This window comes from Sminthopsis crassicaudata, chromosome 6 (assembly GCF_048593235.1).
Source record: "Sminthopsis crassicaudata isolate SCR6 chromosome 6, ASM4859323v1, whole genome shotgun sequence".
Taxonomy (NCBI): domain Eukaryota; kingdom Metazoa; phylum Chordata; class Mammalia; order Dasyuromorphia; family Dasyuridae; genus Sminthopsis; species Sminthopsis crassicaudata.
In genome coordinates, this window is record NC_133622.1 from 99,417,007 (window position 1) to 99,424,562 (window position 7,556).

Consider the following 7,556-nt stretch of genomic DNA (forward strand, 5'->3'; position numbering starts at 1 on the left):
CACAAAATACTCTTGAAATGTGTTTGCAAAATAATCTATAGTTAGTGAAAGAAGAAATTTCACTTATAAATATTTGAATGAATTTTGGCTAATAAGCCCATTTCTTCTAAATTACTTGATGTAGTTTAATAACAATATATTTGATTCCAGTAAAACTACAAATGTAAAACAAAATCACCTGCCAAACCTCAAGATGGTACATTCCCATCTTGCTCAGAAGGGGTTTGGAATTTTATTTCAAGCAAATCCAGTAAAATATATGGCTCAGGTCACAAGTTATATATATCAAAGATAATGGGAAGATAGAGATTGGGTGCAACAAACTCCCAGTGCTGAAGCAATTATGTCAGAGGAATAACAGAATTCCTGAGATTTTTTTTTTTTTTTGGTTTGAGAGCTTGCAATTAACTTCCTACTAAGAGTGTAAACATTAATCACTTATGAAATAATATCATATTTGTTTAAAATAATTAACACCTATAATCATTCTTTTGTCTGGTTCTCTACAAGATAAGAATAAATAATGGGGAAGTTGTTATTTTTCCCTCCTTATTTTATGTTTACTATCTGTAAATAGTTCTGCTGATTTGAAATAATCATATTATAGAGAAGAGCTAGCCCAACTGTAATATGGCTTGTCATATCTTATTCTGGATGGATTTGTTGCATTAATGAAGGCTTCTTCTTTTCAAAATCTTGAAAACCCACTTCAGATTTCTCTTTCCTTCTAAAGAAAACTGTCAAATCCACATTTATAAAATTCACGCACCATTATTTTTTTCTGTGCACACCTAATAAATGCAGACAAAATATAAATATTGAGATGCTGCAAGTGCTCAAAAGTTTTTTTTTTTTTTTTTTTTTTTTTTTTTTTTTTTTTTTTTTATGAAAACAAACCTAAAAACTAAATCAGAAGAGCCATGCTTGAGAGGGAAAAGGGTGAATTGTACATAACAAATGATGGTGAATTCAAATGTTTGGGTTAAGGAAAAAAGTGTGTTCCCATATATATACAGAGAACAGATGCTTGGCTTGTTTCCATCCTTCACCTGCTCATCTAGGGAAGTATCTCACTTTAGTACTTATCTGTAATCTAAGTGAAATATATATTGATTTAAAAATAATTTCAAAACTACAAAATTTTCTAAGGAGCTTTCTTTTAAATTAACTCCTTGCTTTTTGGAATCAGAGTTTTCTTACATGCAAAAGCCTTATTATCAGAACTCAATACATGACAATTGAACTGTTATTAGGCAAAATAAAGTTTATGCTTGTTATCTTCATACATCTATTATATTCTATTCAGTTGAATTGAAAGACAAAGATAGTATAGTGGATATAGAGCTAAATGGGAAGTCAGGAAGACCTGAGTTTAAGGACTGCCTCAAAAATGTAATGGCTGTATGAAGTAGGGAGGAAAAAAAAAAAAAAAAAACAAACAGCATCTCAATGCCTGTGATAACTCTTCAAAGTATTAACTGACAGAAAGGGTAGTACATCATTAGAAGAAATTTCCAAACACACTTGCAAAAAAAAAATTGAAACATTTTCAAACTAAAGGCAAAATAAAACAACAATATTCCTTACTCGTGCCAAAAAACAACAAAATGTGCCAAGACTGGTATTAATGAGGGTAAAGAAAGGGGGAACCCCATTTCTCGGCTCATAGATAATCCCACGAGGCACAGTGTCCCCTGTAAAATGAATTTACAGGCCCAAAAACCTAGATTGATAAAAGGTTTATTGTAGGAATTTGGAAGTAAAGCTCAGTTAGAAAGACGCCAGGGCCGAAGGTGGCCGTTGGGCGGGCAGGGACCCTTACATGGCTGGAAGGATACCATGTGTTGTCTGGGAGGGCTCCTGCAATGAGGGCATTCCGGCTCACCTCTTTTATACCCAAAATATGATGGACAGTACCCCTAAGTTCTCGGTGGGCTTTTCAGTTAGCTCAGGTCAGGTGAGGGCTTGGGGAAGCTGAACTGATGATGGTGGGGGCTGGGCTCGGATATTCAAAGGGTGCCTTTGACCAGGATTTGTGAATCAAGGTCAGCCATGGGTTGGGCAATTAGAAAGGAATCTTAAAGGCACCCCAACTCCCATCAAGCACATATTAAGTGCTAGAGATAGAGACAAACATGCAAAAAGACCTTGTCCTCATAATATCTACCTGGGGAATTTTAAATCAGTTATGGAAATTAGTCTCAGGCTTAAGGTCTTTTTAACAGAAAAAGCTAAAAGTCACCTACAGACTGGAGTTTAAAAAAAAAAAAAAGATGAACATCATTTTAAAAAAAAAAAAAGTTAAAACTATTATCACCCTTGTTGATGATTATTGCTTTTTTAAAAGGTGTACTGAATTGAAAAAAGGGGGAATACAGACTTCTATTGCCTTTTAGAACTTGTGAAAAGTATTTTATTAACCCAATGCTTCCTTTGAAAACAAAGTTATGACCCCATTTAGGATTTTCTGGTCAAATATGCAGGAATGGTTTGCCATTTCCTTCTCCCATTCATTTTACAGATGATGTAACTGAGATTTGCAGTGTTAAGTGATTTCTCTAGAGTCCCAAATATTTAAAGTCTGACATTTAAGTCTGAAGCTGAATTTGAATTCACAAAAGTCTTCCTGACTCCACTCTTGGTACTCTATCTACAGCATTCATTTATTGTGGCAGTGATACTTAGACTACAACAGCCTCTGAAGACATATTAAAAAGAAAAGAATGGAATGCTATGTGTTGGACTTAAGGAGATTATGAAGTATAATTACAGGAAAGAATTATGATAAGGAATAGGCATAAGATATCATCAGGATATCATGAGTTAAGAAGAAAGAATTGATTGGTAATGTGGCAAAGGAATGAATAGTTAAAAAGTATATATTGTCATAATCTCAGGAGAAAGTAAAGAAGATATTATTTAATATGTACAGAAATGAATGTATAGCTCTCAACATTACAAGGAGTTTCTTAATTGATAAGATCACATATCCAATTGAATATGTAAGGGTATTGAAAAGACTTGTGACAAGTACATTTATCACCAAATTACATTATTATAAATGTTATCACAAATTGACCTACATTTTTACTGGCTTAGTTTTTATAATTTCCATGCTTACTTCACAAGAAGACAGGTAATGCTAACATTAATCAAATCTATTATATATCTAGTTCAATATATGCACTCTGAACTTTAGTAATAAGAGCCATCTTGTGGGAAAGAATAGTTTTCTTCTATTATATCTTCATACCTACCCAAACATTCTAATTTCTTTTGAAAGGCCATTTGATCATTCATGAACTTATCTAAATTTTTCTGAAGAATATTTATTTTTCTGATTTTATCTCTCTATCCTTTTCTTCACTCTCATGTGCACCATAATTTTTCATTCAGGCTCTTGTCACTTTTTCTGGGAATATCGCCACACCAAACAGCTCTAAAAATAAAATTAAAATAATACAAAAAGGATTCTGTCACTTCTCTATTCAGGAAACGTTGGTGACTTCCAGATCCTGTGTACCTTCTCCCAGCATATTCCATTTATTCTCAAAGAGGACTGTGACATCAGGGAGGTGACGCCAGACATGCAAGTGAATTGGATTTAAATGAAGGAGTGTTGTGCAAGATCACCTGGCTCACTTTCCCCTTCAGAACCATCTGGGTCCAGTGACTAGATATATATATGGAGAACTAGAGATGGTTCTGGGTGAAATGGGAGATCTTTTTTTTTTTTTTTTTTTTTTTTTTTTTTTAATCTACGTTTTCAAAGGTCTCAGTTTTACTGAAGCTGCACTTATTCAAGGATTGAGGCTAGGTAGCAATTGAAGCAACAAGTGATTTCTTTCATTGAGTCCAAGAAAATCTAAATAAATAATTTAATGAATGAATCTGGAGGGAGAAGACCTTCAGAGTTTCTGGTCAAAGCATAAATGATGGCTATTTCATTTAAGTTGAGTTAATCAGGACCTAGAAAAAGACCAGATAGACTTGGGACCTATTGATAGCAAATTAGAATCATATTGGTTTTGGTTTAATGGTTCATCCTTTTTTTGGATGTAGAAGAAAAAATTTATATTTAGACTGTTTCCACAAAATACAAGTCTTTTGATCCAGTCCTCTGATCTTAGCACATGCATAGAAAAGAACAGAAACTGTTACACACAATGTTAACATGAAGTAATTTCATGGAAAACTTCATCCATTGTTCAAAAAAGAGGCAAGAATTAAAATTTCATATAATTAAATGTAAAATTTTAATAATGATAGTACTGGATATTTTTTAAAAAAACTATTATAAAAACTATATTTTGAAGAAACACATATTTTATTTATTTATTTATTTCATTTACATTAATTTATTATTAATTATTATACATTATTATTATATTATATATATATGTATAACCCTCTTCAAGTCATGAGTGTAGTTCTTCACCTTCATTTTTTCAGAACTCATAGTTTATCACAGTATTAATTGGAATTCTAAAGTCTTTCAAAGTTGTTTATCAGTTTAATGTTATCATCTTTAAATTGTTTTCCTACTTCTCACTTCATCATGAATTAAATCACAGAAATCTTCCAGTTTCTTCTCAAGTTGTTCATTTTATCATTTTGCATTTTATCATTTGCATTTATCATAATGCATTTTTAAATTATATTTTATAATTTGTTACTTGGGGGTACTCTGCTACCTTTCAAGTTTTCATTGCCATGAAAAGAGCTGATAATTATTTTTTGTAGACATAGGTTATTTTTCTTTTTCTTTGGTTTAGATGGTTTAGGATTTTTTTTTATGCTAGTAATGATACAGCTAGATCAAGCACTATACTTGGTTTGTTTACTTCCTGTGCATAGTCTCAAATATATTATGTAACCTTTTCTCAGTCAATTATTTGGGCAATCTTTAAGAAAACTGGAGAAATGTAATTTTTTAAAATAATGTTGAATTTGTAGGCTTTAATATCTTGGCAAAAGCTACTTCCAGAATAGCCTTTCCATCCATCTATGAAACGTTAAGAGATATTCTTTCAGATGTCAAGAATATGTTCACTGGAAAACAGAAATTTGAATGTAAAGTGACGAAAAAGTACCTTTATAGTCTAAACAAAGTTATAGGATATAAAATAAACACATATGAATCAATGGCATTTCTATATATTACTGATAAAGCCTAGCAACAAGAAATAAAAAATTTCATTTAAAACAGCTATATAAAAATGAAAATATTTGGGTGTCTGCCTACCAAGACAAACCCAGGAACTATATGAACATTATTATAAAGTACTTCTCACACAACTAAAGTCTTATCTAAGGGAAAAAATTTGTTGTTCATGGGTAGACTGAAGTAATATAGTAAAAAAAAATCACAATTCTACTTTAATTGGTCTACTTGTTCAGTGCCATACCAATCACACTGCCGAAATTATTTATATTTATAATTGTTATTTATATTTGTTAACAAAATTATTATTATTTTACAAAAAAAAAAATCTAAAGTTCATCTAGAAGAAAAAATCAAGCATACCAAAGGAATTAATGAATAACTAAATACAAAGGATTGTAGCCTAGCCTACCAGACCTAAAACTAAATTAAAAAGCAGCAGTCATGAAAATCATATGGTAGTGGTTAAAAAATAGAATGATGGATCTTCTAGTGAATACACATTACAATAATCAATGACTATAGCAATCTAGTATTTGATAAACCTCAAACTGAGATAAGAACTCATTATTTAATAAAAATTGCTCAGAAAACAGGAAAATAATGTAAAAAACTCAGCATAGACTTTCATTTTAAACCTCATACCAAAATAAAGTCAAAATAGATACATGATTTGGGCATAAAATGTGATACTGTAAGCAAATTAGGAGAACAACAGATAATCAGATCTTTGGAGAAGAGAGGAATTTATGAAAAACGAAGTATTAAAGAACATTACAAAATGCAAAATGGATAACTGATTACATTAAATTAAAAAGTTTCTGCAAAACAAAACTGACAAAACAAGATTTAAAATGAATTATAAAGCTGGAAAAATGTTACAGCTAGTTTCTGATAAAGCCTTCATTTCTAAAATATATAAAGAATTGTTTCAAATTTATGAGAATACAAGTTGTTTCCCAATTGGCAAAGACTAAAGACTAAAAGACTATAAACAATTTTCAGATGATAAAATTAAAGTCATCTTTAGTCATATGAAAAAATGATCTAAATCATTATTGTTAGAAAAATGGAAATTAAAACTACTCTCTAATTGGCTAAGATGACAGGAAAAAATAATGACCAATGTTGAAGGGGATTGAGAAAACTGGGACACTAATTCACTATTGGTGGAGTTGTGAAATGATCCTGCCATTCTGGAGAGCAATTTGGAACTATGTTCAAAGGATTATAAAGCTGTGCATACCTTTTGACCCAACAGCCTCATTACTGGGTCTGCATCCCAAGGGAATCATAAAGGAGGTTAAAGAAGCCACATGTACAAAAGTATTTGTAGCAGTTTTTTTTTTTTTTTTTTTTTTTTTTTTTTTTTTTTTTTTTTATGTTAGCAAAGAATTGCAAAAGGAGTGGATGCCCATCAGTTGGGGAATGCCTGAATAAGTTGTGGTTCATGAAGGTAATGAAATATTATTGTTCTATAAAAAAAAGAAAAAAATGATGAACAAGCGGATTTTAGAAAGGCCTGGAAAGATTTACATAAACTGAAGCTGAGTGAAACAAGTAAAACCAGTAATATAATGTACTCAATAATAACAATATTTGTGATGATCAACTATGAAAGGCTTTGCTCTTCTCAGTGGTTCAGTAATCCAACAATTCCAATAGGAATTTGGACAGAAAATGCCATCTACATGCAGAAAAAATAATTAAGAAAAAGAATGTAAATCACCACATGCTATGTTCACTTCTTTTTCTATTTTTGTTTTTGTTTTATCTCTCCCATGGTTCTTCTCTATTGCTCTATCTCTACATGCCAAACATGATTCATAAAACAATGTATATTAAAAATAAATAAACTTACTACAATAAAATCATTCCATGTTGAATACATTCTCTATATTATATCTAAGTAAGAATAAAATACAAAAATGTCATAAAATGAAAAAAGTATATCAGATATCAAATATTAGCTAAGTGAGGCTGGAGGAGGGACCTATGAGATGAAATTATAGATCTAACAAACTACTAATAAAACTTGGAAATTGAGTATATATCTCCTAAATTTTAAGTCACTTTTCCATAAAAAATAATTTTGCTCATATTTAATATAATTAGCTTTCTTTTTCTTCACTCACATAATCATGCATGATATCTCTGAATTTTCCTCAACAGAGGAAAGAACCTAAAGAACACAGTATGACTTGTACTTTTCTGTATCTTACTACACATTATCCCTCTGAGGTAATTTACATAAAGTATTAAGTCGGGTCCATACATTAACTATGCATTTGAAAGTTGTCCTATTAAAATGCATTTTCACTGTTTATTTATTTATTTTTTTTTTAATTTTGATATTCACTTTAAAAGAGTTTCAAATTCTTACTGTCCCTAT